This window comes from Cricetulus griseus, chromosome X (genome assembly GCF_003668045.3).
Source record: "Cricetulus griseus strain 17A/GY chromosome X, alternate assembly CriGri-PICRH-1.0, whole genome shotgun sequence".
In the NCBI taxonomy this organism is placed as follows: domain Eukaryota; kingdom Metazoa; phylum Chordata; class Mammalia; order Rodentia; family Cricetidae; genus Cricetulus; species Cricetulus griseus.
In genome coordinates this window covers 85,256,490-85,273,047 of record NC_048604.1, presented here as the reverse complement: position 1 = coordinate 85,273,047, position 16,558 = coordinate 85,256,490, and the positions used below count along the sequence as shown (strand labels likewise).

Genomic DNA, 16,558 nt, shown 5'->3' with positions numbered 1-16,558 from the left:
TGGAACCCACCCCAAGTTTACCCAGGAGATCTAATGGATTTCCCCTTTGCAGGTCAATCCATGTGTCCCTCTTAGGGTCCTTCTTGTTACCTATCTTCTCTGGAGCTTTGGATTGTGGTCTAGTTATTATTTGCTCCAATCTAGTAACCACTTATGACTGAGTACACACATTGTTTGTCTTTCTTGGTCTAGGTTACCTCACTCAGTATGTTTTCTTCTATTGCTGTCTATTTGCCTGCAAATTTCATGATGTCGCTGTTTTTTAGCCCTGAGTAATACTCCATTGTATAAATCTACCACATTTTCTTTATCCATTCATTGGTCGAGGGACATATAGGTTGTTTTGATTTGCATTTTCCTGATGGCCAAGAATCTTGAGCACTTTCTTAAGTTTCTTTCAGGCATTTTAGATTCCTCTATTGTAAATTCTCTATTTAGTTCTGTACTCCACTTTTTACTTTGATTATTTGGTATTTTGGTGACTAGCTTCTTGAGTCCTTTGTTTATTTTGGAAATCAGCCCTCTGTCAGTTGTGGGGTTGGTGAATATCTTTTATTTTAAAAGGAAGCCAAAAATAAACACTAGAGGAAAGACCACATCTTGAACAAATAGTGCTGTTCAAACTGGATGGTTGTAAGCAAAGGAATAAAAATGTATCTGTAACTATTATCCTACAGAAAACTCAGCTCCACATGGATCAAGGACCTTAATATAAAACCATATATCCATTTTTCTTGTAGAAGAGAAATGTAGAATATTGTGCAATTGATTGGCACAAGAGAGGACTTTCTGAACAGAATGCATTAAGACATTAGGAACAACAGTTAATAAATGTGACATCAAGAAGCTGAATCAGTTCTGTATATCAAAGAACACCACCATTGAAGCAAATGACAGCCAGTATAAAGATACTTTACCATTTGCATATCAAATAGACTGTAATTATCTAGAACACAAATACTAAGAGAACTAAACATAAAATAGCAATTAAAAATGGAGTCCATAACCACAGAGTTCTCAAAGGTGAAACACAAACGACTGACAAATACTTAAAAATGTTAATCATACTTAGCCATCAGAGAAGTAAACTTTAAAGGTATTTTGAGATTCCATCTTACTCCAATTAGAATGCCCAAGATTAATGAAAGAAATGACAGCTCATGCTGGCAAGTGGAAAGAGAATGTATATTTATTGCTGGTAGGAATGTGGCTTATACAATCACTATTGAAATCAGTATGGATGTTCCTTGAAAAAATTAAAATAGATCTACCCCAAGATTCAACTGTATCCCTTTGTGAATATACCAAAGGACTCCAAAGATACTTGCCCATCCATGTTTACTGAAGCTCTATTCTTCTTTTTTAATTTTTTATTAGAAAGAAAATTATTTTACATGTCAATCCCAGGTACCTCCCCATCCCCTCCTCCCCGCCTCCCCCCAACTAATACCCTACCTATCCCATACCATTTCTGCTCTCCAGGGAGGGTGAGGCCTACCACAGGGGGTCTTCGAAGTTTGTCATAGTCTTTGGGATAGGGCCTAAGCCCTCCCCAGTGTGTCTAGGCTCAGGGAGTATCCCTCCATGTGGGTTAGCTCTATTCTTAATAGCTAGAAATTGAAAGCAAATCGCCATCAGCAGATGAGTGGGTCATAACAATGAGGTAAACTAAAACAGTAGAATATTATTAAATAGGTATTAAAATGAAATTGTGAATGGGTATAGCTAGAAATAGTCATCATGAGTAACGTAACCCAGATCAAGGAAGACAAACATTTTGTGTTTTCTCTTAAATGTGGAATGTGATAGCAAAGACCAGGTTAGTTTATTTCTGTGCACCTCAGTAATACAGTTAATAATTTTCTTCCCTACTTCATTCCCTTTCTTCTGCCCCCTTCACAACTTCCTTATTTCCCTATTCCTTTCTTCTATTTTTCATTTGAAAAGCATTTTGATGTAAAAAGTATAATATATGATATATAATAAATTATATGTATATGAACTTTTTTATGTTTAATGCATAGTTTTTGATGAGTTTTGAGGAGTATAAATAAACCTATGATACAATCATCACAATCAAGGTGCTAAATATACTCTTCATTTACAAACATTTCCTGATACTCTTCATAAAACTATTAGGAAATATTTATTGAGCAAAATAATGATTTTCACAATTATATTTTCATATATATTGTATACTTTGATCATGTTCACCCTCCAATAACACTATGATGAATAATCCCTCTCTTTCTGGTTCCCTTCCTCTCCTCAAATAGTCATCTTTGAATTTTCATATCTTTAATTTTTTAATCTAGCCTTCAAACACAAAAGAATACATGTCTTATTTGTCATTGTGCTTCTTTTTTATCCTTTATTGTGTATTCTTGTTTATTTGTTTGCTTGTATAAGTATGGGTAGGAACAATGATCCTGAGGTGTATCCTTTTAACATAATTAAAGTACACAATATTTCATTGTTAACTATATTACTATGCCATACAATAAATTTTTAAGAATATATTCATTTGATACAACTGAAATTTTATAATTACTTAGAGTTGTTCTCTTTTAGCTCTCACACAACCCCAGACAACACCGTAAGAAGTGAAACAATGAGAAATATAAATCTTGCTTCCCTTAAATTGCTTCTGGGAAAAATTGTCAAAACACAGAGAAAAGTAATTCATATAAAGACCCCGTATAAAAGTCATATTACAATAAGATACAAAAATTGCTTACACAAAAATAAAGTAATACTATTGCAAAATCAAGTCTCCAGATGAAACATCAAATAAAAGAAATTGGATAATAACTTCAGAGGGTTTAGAGTTGAATGGAGCTAGACAATGTTCAATAGTGTCTGAAGTTTCACTGAGTCTCTATGCATCAATTAGTAACTATTTCCCCCACTATATTCTACTTCCCTAAAGAAGTATATCCACAGCTCTTCAACTGAGCAAGAATAATTTTCAAATGCTCATTTAGACATAATGCCAATTCTACTAGAGGTACAAAATGCCTAGGAACTGAAAACAGTTTATCCTCTTTTCAGTCAGGTACACAGTAATCACTGCTTTGGGCATTTGACAGGGATTTCGATCATAAACTGGAAGACAACAAAGCTTGCCAATGCCTTATTGGCAACATCTGTTAGTTGTAAGAGACCTTTGAATATTAAGTACCAATTATGTATGCAGCTGATTTTTTGAGAAAAATGTAACTTCTTGCTAAGATTATGAAGATGTTTGAATGAAAGAAATATAAATATAATGTTTGTGGAATAGCAAAGAATGTAAGAAATGCTGGCATTAATAGCTGTGCTCTGAATGTTAGTTGGATGTGTAACTTAAATTGGATCTATTAAAATAATTTGTTCCATTTATTCCAATCTTAGTTAATCATGTGTGTTCAAAAATTAATCCTTTGATTCTCCAGTTCTGTGAAATATAGAATTTTAAACAATGTTCTTATGACTCTCCAAATTAATGCAGTATCTGTTGCAACATTTTTTATTTTGTCTTTGATTTTAAAAATTGGGCCCTCTTTTGGTTAATGTGGTTAATTTTGCAAAGGAGCCAAGTTTTTTCAATGAATTTTTCATCCCCATTTCATTAATTTCATCCATGATTTCAATTATCCTTTCCCATCTATCTTTCGGGCTCTTCCTCTTTAATTTTTCAAAGGCTATCAATAGCATCATTAGTTTATGAATTTCTGATCTCTCCAATTTTTTTGTGGTTACTTATTGCTAAATTATTTCATCATATATTTGCCTTCATTCCATCCCATAGATTTATGATGTTTTGTTATAATTTTTATTAAATTTTACAAATATTTTAATTTCCTTCTTTATTTCTCCCTTGATGAAATATTCTTTCCTTAGTATGATTTTTAGATTAGAATTTATACATTCATTAGAGATTATTCTTTTTTATATTTATTATTCATTTTACATACCAACCACAATTCACTCTCTCTCCCTTCCTGCCCCCCCACCTACCCGTAACCTAACCTCTACATTTCTTATTTTTTATTTTTTTATTTGAATTACAAACAAGATTGAATTACATGACAATCCCAGTTCCCTTCTCCCTCCCCTCTTCCCCTATTACCCCCCACCAACTAAAACCCTACCTATTGAATATCCTTTCCTCTAATCTACACCTGACTCAACCTTTCTGCTCCCTCATGACCTCTGCATTCTTCCTCTTCTTCCCTTCTCATTCTCGTAGATCTCTCCCTCCTCTTTCCATGCTCTCAATTTGCTCAGGGGATCGTGACCATTTCCCCTTCTCCAGAGGAAAAAGTTTGTCTATTTTAGGGTCCTCCTTGTTTACTAGTTTCTCTGGCAGTGTGGATTGTAGGCTGGTAATCCCCTACTCTATGTCTAAAATCCACATATGAGTGAGTACATATCATGTTTGTCTTTTTGTGACTGGGTTACCTCGCTCAGAATGGTTTCTTCGAGTTCCATCCATTTTCCTGCAAATTTCAAGATTCCATTTTTTTTTCTGCTGAGTAGTACTCCATTGTGTAAATGTACCACATTTTCTCCATCCATTCTTCAGTTGAGGGGCATCTAGGCTGCTTCCAGTTTCTGGTTATTACAAATAGTGCTGCTATGAACATCGTTGAACAAACAGATGTCTTTGTTGTATGAATGTGCTTCTTTTGGGTATATGTCTAGGAGTGGATTTGCTGGATCTTGTGGTAAACTGATTCCCATTTTCTTGAGGAGTCACCATACTGATTTCCAAAGTGGCTGTACAAGTTGGCACTCCCACCAGCACTGGAGAAGTGTTCCCCTTTCTCCATATCGCCTCCAGCATAAACTGTTATTGGTGTTATTGATTTTAGCAATTCTGACAGGAGCAAGATGGTATCTCAAAGTTGTTTTGATTTGCATTTCCCTAATGGCTAAGGATGTTGAACACTTTCTTTCGGTTTCCTTAGTATGTTTTTAAGTGTATATAGGATGTGTAATCTCTGCATTTTCGATTGTTTTAAATATTTATCTCTATTCCTTGTGGCCATAAAGAATACAGGTTGTCCTTTCAGTTATCCTAAATCTGTTGAGAGTTACTTTGTGTTCTAATATGTGGAAAATTTTGGAGAAAGTTCCATTGGACACTTAAAAGGAAGTATATTTGTTACTATTTAGACAGAATTTGGGGAAAATATTTATTGAATTAATTTGATTCATTGTGTCATTTAATTTAAAACTTATTATTTCATTTTTTGTCTAAGTGACTTGTCTATTAGTGGTAGGGGAGACTTGAAGTCATCCAGTGTCATTGTGTTTGGTTCAATCTGGTTTTAGATATAAAGTGTACTTTGTAAATATTTTTGCTCCTGTCTTCAGAGTATAAATGTCTATAATTTTATGTCCTTCCCTAATTCTTCGGACTTTTTAATTTAAGTTCACTTTTATGAAATACAGGAATAGTTATGCCTGCTTGTTATTTAGTTTCTTTTGCTTGGATTACTACTAAGGTAGTATCTATCATTGATAGTGCAATGTGTTTCTTAGAGGCAGCAAAAAAGATACATCATTTTCTAATCCAATCCCTTAGTTAGTGTCATCTTTTTAGAGAATTAAGACCACTGATATTCAGTTATGTTTGAGCAAAGATTATTAATTCCTGTGATTTTGTTGTGATTGTGGGATTTTTGTGTGTGTGATTGCTTAGACTTCTGATTACATGTTCTGGAAATTTTTATTTATTTTGCCCACTTTGCTGTGTTTAATGTGGTATTCCCTCTGACCTGTTACCCCTTCTAGTATCCTCTGTAGAGTTGGATCACTGTAAAATATATCCCTTAAAGCTGTTTTATCCTGGAACATTTTTTTCTCCTTTAAATATAATTGATAGTTTTACTTGGTATGTCAGTCAAATATATGGTGTTTCATAGCTTGTAGAACATCACTCCTGGCCCTCTAGTTTTTGAAAATGTGGTGGTTAATCTTTGTTGTCAATATGACTACATCTGAAATCATGTAAAATCCAAGAGATTGGACACATCTGTTAGGGATTGTTTTGGTGAGGTGGGAAGACTCACCTAAATCTAGATGATTTGAGGCCAGAAGATCCAACTTAAATATGAGCCACATATTCTGGTGGGATGGCAGCCTACATAAAAGACATGGAAAAAGGAGTCTTTTGGATTTTTCCTGACTTCCATCACTCTCTCTGCCTGGTTCATCTATTTTGTTGGTGTATTTCTTCTCTGATACAAGGACCTACTTCTTTGGTATTCCAATACAGATAAAAAGGCAGCTAAAAATTCATCCTCATGGACAGTTGTTCCTGTGTTTCCATTCCTTGCCACAATCTCTCTGACTAGTTCATCTACCTTGTTGTTGGGGCATTACTTCACTGACATTAGGACCTACTGCATGTTATTTTCAATACAGACCAAAAGGCAGCTAAAACATCCAACCTTGTTAACTTATGTTAGTGGTGCTCCCATCAAGAGACAGCTGTTGTTGTACTAGCTAGACCGAGGCCTATAAGCCAATATATATATATATATATATATTATATATATATATATATAGAGAGAGAGAGAGAGAGAGAGAAGTGGATCTCAAACTTCTAATACTGTGACCCTCTAATACACTTGCTCATATTGTGGGAACTCTTAGCCATAAAAGCATTTTGATGCTACTTCATAACAGTAATATTTCTACTCTTATGAATCATAATGTAAATATATGATATTCAAGATATTTTATATATGACCCCCAAATGGGTCATGATTGTCATATTGAGAACTGTTAAACTTGATAAGCTTAACTAATATAGATTGTGCTACCAGAAATGGATTTAGGCAGTGGTCATGCTAGTCCAGCATTGAAAGATGAGCAATTGGCCTGTATTTCCACTTTTAACTGACACAGTATTAGTATTTAGTTGGTTCTAGGAGTTGGAGGCTCAGTTTTCTTCAAGTGTCTGACCCCTGGTAGATCTACCATCATCCAGACCAGGCACCACATCCAGGAGTACTTAGGCAACATGAATTGTATTTGATGGAAGACGAATAATAATAAGTTGTGCAGGTAGGAAGGTGAGACTAGATCTGGGAATAGTTGAGGGGTGACTATCATCAAAATAATTTATATGTCATTTAAAGATGCACTCAAAACATTAAAAAGCAAGGTAAAGTTTACATTATGTGGCAAATTCTTGCTCCAAGAGATAACATTTTATTGTACAATTATACTGAAAGATTGAAACAATTATGCCATATACCTATAACAATATGGTAATTTTTTGCTGTGATTCAGGAAAATTCATGAGTAAGTTTCTTGTGGATACAAATCTGTATTAATCATCATATATCTTTTCTGCTTAACACTATAAATAAAAGATTTGTTAAACTGTGACAACTACTTCCTTAAAAATATATTTGAATCATAAAAATTCCTCATTCCACAAATGTTTATTGATTATACATTATGTTTGAAATAGTATGAATATACTGGGTATAGAATAAAAAATTCCAAACACAATTTTAATTTCACTCAGCATACAGATTAATGTTATAGACAGAAAATCCACAATGATATGTTAAACATCACAAAAGAACAATAGAACTAATAATAAATAATATCAAGGGACTATAAATGAGATAATGTGTTTACTGGAGAGGGACTTCTTTCTTGAAACTTACCAGTTAAGAAAGAGTAGTCCACAGATCAAGCTCCAAGACAGCCAAAGAAACATGAAGAAACCCAGTCTCAAAAAAAGCCAAAATAAAAAATGAGTCAGGCATGCCTGAAATGAAGAGTGGATAAGGAGAACAATTTAAGATGCTATGTAAAGGGTTAAAAGAAAGCATCCTCTACAAATGGTGATGGCATAACTGAATGTTGACATGTAAAAATGTACAAATAGATCTATATCATGCATAAAACTCAATCCACATGGACCAAAGTCTTCAACATAAATCCCTTTACACTGAAACCTGTAGAAGAGAAAATGAAAGACTACTTTTTGAATAGAACACCAACAACTAATAAATAGGACCTCCTGAAATTGCAAAGCTTCTGTTAGGCAAAGGATATGTTCGATAAGACAAAATAGAAGCCAACAAAATGGGAAAAGATCTTTATCAACCCCTCATCTGACAAAGGGCTAATCTCCAAAATATATAAAAAAACTCAGGAAAATAAACACAACAATAACAACAATCCAATTTTTTAAAATGGGTACAAGAACACTTGCTCAATTATGTTCATAGCAGCATTATTCATAAAAGCCAGAACCTGGAAACAACCTAGGTTCCCTCAACTGAAAAGTAGATAAAGAAAATGTGGTGCATCTTTACGATGGAGTATTAGTCAGCTCTCAAAAACAATGATGTCACGAAATTTGCAGGCAAATGGATGGAACTAGAAAAAATCATTCAGAGTTAGGTAATCCAGATCCAGAATGACAAGCATGATATATAATCACTAATAAGTGGATGATAAATGTAAACCATAAGATAACCAGACCACAATCCACAGCTCCAGAGAAGCTAGGTAACAAGGAGAACCTTAAAAGAGATATGTGGGCCTCTCTGGGAAGAGGAAATAGATGAGATCTCCTGGGTAAACTGGGGAGGGAGTTGAGGGGAGTGGATGAGGAGATGGGAACAAGAAGGATCAGGATGGTGTAGTAGGGGGCAGGATGGATAGGGAAAGTAATGAAAGAGGTATCTTGCTGGAGGGGAATATTATAGGGCTAGGGAGAAATCTGGTGCCAGGGAAACTCCCAAGCCTCCACAGGGGTGCTCCCTGCTAAGACTTCTAACAATAGTCAAGAGGGTTACTGAACAGGCCTTCTCCTATAATCTGATTGGTGACTACCCTAATTGTCATCATAGAACCCTAACCCTATAACTAAAGGAAGCAGAGGCAGAGATACATTGCCAAGACCGGGGCTGATCTCCAGGATTTTGTGTGAAGAAAGGGAGAAGGGATTATATGAGAAACTGTAGGGGGGGGGAGTCAAGATCATGATGATGAAACACACAGGGACAGCAGACCTAAGGTAGTAGGAGCTCATGAACACTAGCTAAGGAGCCTGCATGGGACCAACTTAGGACCTATGCATGTGGATGACAGTTATATAGCTTGGTCTATTTGTGGGGCCCCTAGCATGGGACCAGGATCTCTTCCTGTTGTATGAGTTGGCTCTTTTTTAACCTAGTTCCTATGGTGGGATGCCTTGCTCAGCCTTGATGCTGGGAAGAATCTTCATGATGCCTCAACCTGATATGCCATGTTTTGTTGACACTTATGGGAGGACTTAACCTTTTTGTGGAATGAATGGCAGCATACAAAGGAGGTAGGGGAGAGAATAGGGTGAGAAGAGAGAGGGGAAACTGTGGTTGGCATGTAAAATAAATTTTTAAATTTTAATCACAAAGGTGTTATGTGAGATACTTTTCACAAATTTATTTTCTTTTAAAAGCATGTTTGAAATGATGCTTATTCTTTCATGTGCCATGACTGAATGTAAAGTCATATCAGCTTGGAGAGTAGAGAATGTAGACAGAAAGTTCTTTTCACCACTCTCCATTATGGCTAGCCAAGCAATGTTAGACATTTATAGAAAAAACATGTATTACCCTAAATCTGTGGATTAGTAATTTTCCCTGGTGTAAGAAGGGACTTTGAGAGCCCATCCCATGTGAAGGGATATACTCTTGGCTTGGACACATGGGGGAGGGCCCAGGATGATGTGGTGGACTTTGGGGATCCCTAGTCGAGGGCCCTACCCTGCCTGGGGAGTGGAGGGTGGTGGATGGGGTGGGGGGTAAGCCTGGGGTAGGGGATAAGGGTGGGGGAGGGGAGGGAGAGGGAGAAGGGATTGACATGTGAAACAAGCTTGTTCCTAATTTGAAGTAATAAAAAAATTACAAAGTTATGTGTGCAATACAGTATCTTGGATATAGGGGAGTCCATCTCTAAAAATTTCACCATAAGTCAAAAATTTTGAGATGATTTCTTTCACAGAAATGGAAACTGGGTTCATTTCCCTTTTATTTGCTTTTGCTGTTACCATTTACAAAGATATAAAATGTACATCTGTTCTCTCTTACACTGTCAGAGTGACTTGGCTTTCCTCTGTGGATTTGACAAGAGAGACTATTCTTGTCTTGATTACCATTAATAGCAGTGTTACATATGTACATTAACTATGAATGAATCCCAACTGTTTTCAATAGGTCTATGCAAAGAAACATATGAAACAAAGGATGAAAAGAAAGTGCTACCAAGGGAAGCAGGGTTCCAGGTTTTTACTCTTAGGCTCTTAAGTACCTATTGATATTCAGATTCTGCATGACGTTTTAAGATGTAGTTAAAATACTTCTCTTTTGAATCTGAACTGTTAAGTCAGTTTAATACCAGCTTTAGTTTTTAATCACAAAATTTAAAATGTGCTAAAAATGAAAATTGTGTGACTATATTTATTAAAGAAAATTCCATTGAATATGATGTTGGCTATAGGCTTTCTGTAAATTGCATTTATTATGTTTAGATATGTCCCAATCTCTCCAAGATTTTTATCATGAAGGATGTTTCATTTTTTCAAAGGGTTTTTTCAGTGTCTTATGAGATTCTCATGTTTTTTTTTTTTTCTTCCGAATTTGTATCTTCCAAACCTGGTTTGTTGACCTACATTGTAATCTCAGATCAAAAGAGGAAGAGACAGGCATATCCCTGGGACCTGAATATCAGCCAACGTAGACTAATCAACAAGTTAAGTTAAGAAATCCTTTCTCAATAAAAGAAGATGGATAGGTTATGAAAAATGACAACTGAAATCAAAAAATGAGAGAAAACTTGAGGGCTCATACTTTGGGGTGATTGGAAGTATTAAAAGTGCAACATTGAAGCCGGGCATTGATGGCCTTTAATCCCAGCACTCAGGAAGCAGAGGCAGGCAGATTTCTGTAAGTTCGAGGCCAGCCTGGTCTACTGAGTGAGTGCCAGGACAGGCTCCAAAGCTACACAGAGAAACCCTGTCTCAAAAAAAAAAAAAAAAAAAAAAAAAAAAACACACTTTAGCCAGGCGTTGGTAGCACACGCCTTTAATCCCAACACTCAGGAGGCAGAGGCAGGTGGATCTCTGTGGGTTCGAGGCCAGCCTGGTCTCCAGAGCAAGTGCCAGGATATGCTCCAAAGCTAAACAGAGAAACCCTGTCTCGAAAACAACAACAACAAAAAAATTCAACACTGGTGGGCTTTAGCTTGGGAAATAATTAGTATTAGCTTTTAAATCAGCTTTTGATTTAATGATAGTCATAATTTTGTAAAAGTCATTTGAAAGAGGTTATCATCTTTTTAACTTTATTTTTATTTAATTTCTTCAATTACTACTCTTATTTACGTATCCATCCCCTCCATTCCCTTGCCCTCCCATCCTACCAGGTTCCCCAAACTCCTACCCAGGGATAGTGAGGCCTTCCACCAGGGACCTTCAAAGTCTGTCATATCGTTTGGGGGAGTGCCTAGGACCTCATTGCTGTATCTGGGCTGCAATAGTATCCCTCCAGAGGGTATAGGCTCCCAAAGTCCATTTGCGCTCTAGGGTTAAAGATTGGCTCCACTGTTAGAGGTCTGATAGACTATCTTGGCTTCCTATCTGGCACACACATTCAGAGGGCCTGGTTTAGTCCAATGCTGTTTCTGCAGCTTTATGACTAGTGTCTCCATGCTCTCACTAGATCAGGTCAACTGTTTCTGCAGGTTTCTGCAGCACTGTCTTGGCTTCTTTGCTCATTCCTCCTCCCTCTCCACAATTGGATTCCAGGGGTATGGTTCAGTGCTCAGCTGTGCCTGTTTCTGCTTTGAACAGCTACATGAGCCTTAGTCCAGTAGTTGTTCGAAGTTATCATCTTGAATGGCATTATCTAAATGTCATTGTTTTATCTTTCATTTCCATTGATTCACAAAGACTCTTTTCACACTTTCTACATTGTCATCAGGCCAAGGAAAATCAGTGTTCTGTTCTGGGATCTTGGCCTTATATTGAATGCTTTTCTGTGGTCCGTTCTTCTAGAGTTAAACAATTAAACTCAATCTCTTGAATAATATGATTATTTAGTTATTTCACACCCTGACCACAGTTTCGTCTCCCTCCTCTCTTCGCAGTCCCATTCTCTATCTCCCCTCTGCCACCCTTAATCTTCTTCTTCTCCATTTCTACTTAGAAAATTCCAGGCCTTCCATGGATATTAACAATACATGTAATATCAAGACACAGTAAAACTGAGCACCTCCCCTTGTGTTAAGGCTGGATAAGGCAATTCCAGCATAAGGAATAGGGTCCCAAAAGCCAGCAAATGAGTCAAATCTAGCCCCTGCTCCCACTGTGAAGAGTTCCATGAGAAGACTAACCTATTCAATTGTCATATATATGTAGAGGGCCTAAGTCAGACCCATGGAAGCTTCCTGGTTATTGGTTCAGTCTCTGTGAGCCCTTATGAGCTCAGGTTAGTTTATTCTGTGGGTTTTCTCGTGAGGTTCTTTAACTCGCTGGCTCCAACATACCTTTGGTCCTCTATTCAGCAGGGTTCCCCAAGTTTATGAAATATTTGGCTGTGAGTCTGTGCATCTGTTTCCATCAGATGCTGAGTGAAACCTCTCTGATTACTATTGTGCTAGGCAAGAATCTATGAGTATAGTAGAATATCAATAGAAATCCTTTCATTGACATTTTTTTCTCATGTCATATTTGGTTCTGTGCTAGGTCACTGGGTCATGCAGCATGTGGATTCTGGTGCTCCAAGCACTGTCAGGGGTGGGTTCCCTCTCCTGGCACGTGTTTTAGGCTACAACATCGATTATTGGTTTGATAGTACCCCAATCTCTAGGCCAACCCTACCCCAACATATTCCATTGGCAGGACAGGCTGTAGGTCAAAAGTTGTGTGGCTGAGTTGAAATCACTATCCCTGCACTTGCTGTCTTACCTGGTCATAGGAGATGGCCAATTCAGGCTAAGTAACTGCTATTTCTAGGAGTCTTAGCTGGGGTCCTTCTCACACATTCCTGGGAGTTTCCTTTGCACTAACTTTCTACCTGAGCTCACAATTCAAATGCTTTCCAATAGTCTGTTTCACGACTTTCCCTTCATCATCTGCAACCTCATCAATCATGTTTCCTTCCCCTTCTTCCTGCTTCTAATTATATTATCATGTGTTTCATTTAGTTTGTTTTTGAGTCATAACTTCAACTCAAGTTGAATATCTGAGTGGTCTGGCATAATTTCATTTAAGTCCATCTGGATGGGGTATTCTTTGCGCCATCAAGAAAATGATTAATCTCAGGTGAAATTGACATCCACTAATTTGTTGTGATGATGCTGGCAGTGAAAGAACATAATGCTTAGTAGCAACTATCTACTTACATTTTTTCTATGATGAGATTCCTAAATTTTTTTCTGTAATTGAAAATATTAAGTATAATTTACTTAATGAAAATTTCACAATATTAAGCTGTAGATGTTGATTCTATTAATGTATTAGGCTCATAAAATACTGCTGTATTCTATCAGTTTAAATGTGCACCTTTTTAAAATAATGTAGTTCTCTGTTTATGACACAATGTGTTGTGATCATACCTTTCCATATAGTTTGTGCTTATATTTCTTTTTCAGAAAAATACTATAATTTCCATGTGTTCCTTTCCTGGAACCTTAGATTTTTTCATTTTCCCCACATCTCTGAGTATTTTAATGTATCGGGCCTTAATCTTGTTGGATCATTCTGTGAGTCCACATTTCATGCTGCATCATTCAAGATGGTTTCATAACAAAGTTTATTTGAGTGCTTTGGAATTCTTTTCAAAAGTGGGAATTAGTGTACAGTATACTTGTTATGTTATTTTCTATTTTCCTTGAGATAATATCTTTTGAGAATCTGGACAGGAATGTATTTCTCAAAATATGACAAGACAGTAAAGTTCACCTCCTTTTTGAAGCTCCATATATTGACTTTTATGTAAAAGAACTATTATGAGTTTGTTATGATAAATGGTACTGAAGTTTATAGGAAAGTTGACCCTCATTGTGAGAATTCTTCAATCAATAGGAAAGTTCTGAAACACTTTAAGAAAGACAAATTATATTTGGGGCATAGATGTTCAGAAATGAGACTTCATCTTTGGACGTCTGGGCAATTTATGGGGCCGCTGGTAGTGAATCAGTATTTATCCCTAGTGTACTAAAGGACTTTGGGAGCCCTTTCTGCATGGAGGGATACTCTCTCAACCTAGACACACAGGGGAGGGTCTAGACCCTGCTCCAAATGATATGACAGACTTTGAAGACTGCCCATGGAAGGCCTCAGCCTCCCTGGGGAGTGGAAAGGGTTTGGGATGGGGGTGGGAGCTCAGGGGAGAGAGAGGGAACTGGAATTGACATGTAAAAGAAGCTTGTTTGTAATTAAAAGAGAAAAGAAAGACAAATTATCCATAATATATAATCAAACATGTGTAAAAGCAGTGGGGTACATTATAAACAATCTACTTTGCATGTTGTAAGATGATATGAACCTAGATTACTATTTTTATGAGACATGGTAGACAAACCTCATGACTTTGCCTCATAAACACAGAGTATTTGCAGAAGTCCCTTTTTGTGTATGTTAAAATGTAATTGCAGCTAGTTAGCAGTATCTTTAGAAAGTAAAAATTTTACCAATTTTTAGTTGAAATAAAGCACATGATATGCAAGATATAAAATCTAAATACATTTTAATTACTACTTTTTGGACAAAAACATCCATTTAAAATTTTATATCTTGAGGCCTGGGAGGTAGTTCAATCAGTAGGTTAAGTGTTTGTTGCAGAAGCTTGAGGAACATAGTTCAGATTGCCTGATTCCAGGTAAATTCCAAGTAGAAGTTATGAGGTGTCTGTAAACATTAGAGAATCTAGCAATATCTGTGAGCTGTGAATTTGCCTGAAATATCATGCCTCAATAAATGAGAAACAAGAGAGTTTGAGCATGATTTCTGGCATCATTTTCTGTTCTCCAAATGCAGTTACATAACCAAACTCATACAATCTTATATGCATGCACCCACAGATGAAGACCACACACACACACACACACACACACACACACACACACGAAAATGTGCAAAGAAACTTTGAATATCTTCAATAATGATGGCCAAATTATAACTAGTTGACTGAATATTACCGCCTTACATTTTTATAAATATAGTCTTGCTAGTTCATAACCTCACACACATGTTAATGAATTTTTCTTGTCTTTATCATTTTATCAATATTAGCAGATCACTTTTCTGAAACTATACTGCTCTTTCTCTTCCAAAATGCATGTCTCCTAATGATTATAATTTGCCATTTAATATGTCATATTATTCTATACAGAAAATGTTGGTGAATTATTTAGTAAACAAATATTCAGTCAAAGATAATATATTAATGTGGATGTCCCAAGTCATTCCATTTGCATATATCAAAACATCTTAAATACATTCTTCTTACAATAGAGAGAAACCTGTAGCACCTAAGCACAGTGGACTTGCAATACAATGTGTAATTTTCTATGTAATATAGCGTATTCATTGTAGTTAGAACGGTATTATTTGGAAAAGTATCTCATTTGGTAACAATCACTCAATCACAAAATAATAATGCTTCCTATTCACTCCATGTGCTGGAAAAAGAATGAGGAATAATTGGTTGTTTTACATGTAGTTTATTGTTTCTGCTGTGTGGGAGGCACTGGTCCTCTGAGGAGTAGCTGGAGGTTGCCTTGGCTCTCAAGAGGCAGTTCGTGACAACAGACTGTTCAGGCCAGCTGAAGATGTCATACATGCTCAGGTATCTACACAACGGCTCTCCAAGTAGATCATGCCATCCTTTTGGAGGAGGACAGCATGGTTGTCATTTGTTTTAGACATGACTGGGACCCCACATGCATGGAGATGGATTAAGTACTTCACAGCATCGCAGAAAAAAAATTTAAAAAGTTGCAGGTATTTATCTTGTGGATATTACAGAAGCATCTACTTTAACAAGATATATGACTTACACAATCCATGTACTCTTATGTTTTTATTCTGAAACAAATATATCATGATTGATTTAGGCAATGGCAAAGCAATGGCAATGGGGCTATGGAAGACAAACAAGAAATCATTGGCATCATAGAGACAATATACCATGGTGCCAGAAAAGGCAGCAGTCTGACTGCATCTCCCAAAGACTTCTCTACAAAGTACAGATACTCAGCACTGCACTCACAGACTGTGCAAAGGACATTGGGAGAATTTTTTATGTAAAAACATTCAGATCTTCATAGTGTTTGGAAAGACCCTGCAGTAGACTATGCCTGTATGTCTGGAGGGTTCTTGAGATGAGGATTTCAGGGACTTAGCTAGCTAAAGCAAATAACAGTATGGTTAAGGAACTGTAAAGAGAATGTTGTTGGTTTTGAAGCTTTTTACAAACTGAAGAAGACAGAGAAGTGGGGTGTATTTTAATAAGGCAGAAGCTGGATAGAAATGTTTAAAGAAAGAATTGTTCTA

The 16,558-nt window shown here is 36.4% G+C and overlaps 1 pseudogene; it reads left to right on the top strand.

Moving 5' to 3' along the window:
* Nucleotides 1–15,834: 15,834 nt before the first annotated feature.
* LOC107979230 lies at nt 15,835–16,312 on the top strand (annotated as a pseudogene).
* Nucleotides 16,313–16,558: the final 246 nt, after the last annotated feature.